We start from the raw sequence: 1,658 nt of genomic DNA, 5'->3' as shown, positions 1-1,658 counted from the left end.
AGCAAACAATGCAATGAATGAATGAAAAAAAAAATCCAACTTTTCTGTAAGCTTTCATTAAAATAACAATAAAAAAAGAAAACAATGCATCACATTGCATTGTACAAATCTCTCAAGACCTCTAAGGGGTTAAATGACAAGGATGTTACTTTGAGTTCTAAGATACGCTTGACCCAAGCTGTGATATTTTCAATTGCCTTTTATGCATGTGAAAGCTGGACTATGAATAAGGAAGATCAAAGAAGAATTGATGCCTTTGAATATACTCCAAGGAAAATAGACACAAACGGAGATATGTACACCAATGCTCGTGCCATTATTATTCACAACAGCAAGAAAACAGAAACAGCTCAAATGTCCATCAGCACAGGAATGAATTGAGAAATTATGGTACCTTCATACAATGATTCCATTATGCAGCACTCAGGAGCAATGATTTTAAAAACAACAACTATATAAGATGAGAGAGGTTGGAGAGTATTATGCTGAGTGAACTAACTCAGTCTCATAAGGACAAATATTGCATAAGTCCATTATTATAAAAATAGAAGGATAACTATTAAGATGTGTGCAGAAGTCCACGTCCCAGGGGAAGGGACAGGCAGGTTGGGGGGTGAGAGGGGAAATCCCTGGATCTCAGAGTTTGGGGGGTAGAGAGAGTGAGTAAAGGAATTAGGAAATAGCCATTGGGGGACATGGAAAGATGAGGTAATAGTGGTCATGAATCAACAGTGATTAATTTTATAAAACACAATCTATGTGAATAATGGTACAAAATACAATGTAAATGAAGGGATGTGTGAAACACAATATATATATGAAGGAAACATAATGTATACAAATTCTGTGTGTGGACCCTATAATATAAAAATAAATTTAAAAAAATAGAATTGATGCCTTTGAATTGTAGTGTTAATGAAGAGTATTGAATATGCCATGAATTGCTAGAAGAACGAGGGAATCATTATTAATGTCTCATAACTCTTGGGTGAAAGAATACTGACAAGATGTTTCCTTGAGGTTTGTTCACTAACTAAAGTCATTCAACCATACTGATCACAACCAGCCATGGTAGCCTGTGAAGAATGGCAACACTCACTGAATACTTAATTACGAGCGGGATGGACAAGTCTACCCAGAATTCTCCTTCTAAGAGAAGATGAGGAGACTTTATCTCAGGTACTTTGGACATTCTATCAATCCATGGAGAAGGACATCATGCTTGGTCAGGAAGAACATCAACAGCAAGAAGGAGAACTTCAGCGAGATACGTGGATACAGTGGCCACAAGAATGGGCTCAAACCCAGTAGCAGTTGTGAGAATGCTTCAGGTTTGAACAGTGTTTTGTCCTATTATACTCAGCCTAGCTACGAGTTGGACTTTCCACATGGCACCTAACAACAAAAGCCATGGTGCCCTCAAATTTTAAAAGCCAAAGTTAATTGTGTTTTATAAATACACAAAACAAAAACTTATAGGCATTTGAAACATTCAAAACTGGACTTCTCAGTGGAAATGAGTAAGAGGGATAAAGTTTTCTGAGATATAGCACATAGTTGCTGTTGTTAGGTGCCGTCGAGTCATAGACAACTCATAGCGAACCTATGAATGAAAGGCCTGAGCACTGTTCATAGAGTTTCCGGAGGCAAGCCGTTTT

General features: G+C 37.4%; 1 pseudogene; it reads right to left on the bottom strand.

Moving 5' to 3' along the window:
• Window positions 1–1,043: 1,043 nt before the first annotated feature.
• Window positions 1,044–1,658, bottom strand: part of LOC102863286 — a 2,846-nt pseudogene continuing 2,231 nt past the window's right edge.

This window comes from Elephantulus edwardii, unplaced genomic scaffold (assembly GCF_000299155.1).
Source record: "Elephantulus edwardii isolate Elephantulus edwardi_28Jun2011 unplaced genomic scaffold, EleEdw1.0 scaffold00145, whole genome shotgun sequence".
NCBI lineage: Eukaryota > Metazoa > Chordata > Mammalia > Macroscelidea > Macroscelididae > Elephantulus > Elephantulus edwardii.
Note: the sequence above shows the minus strand (reverse complement) of the source record. Positions and strands in the feature narration are given on the sequence as shown.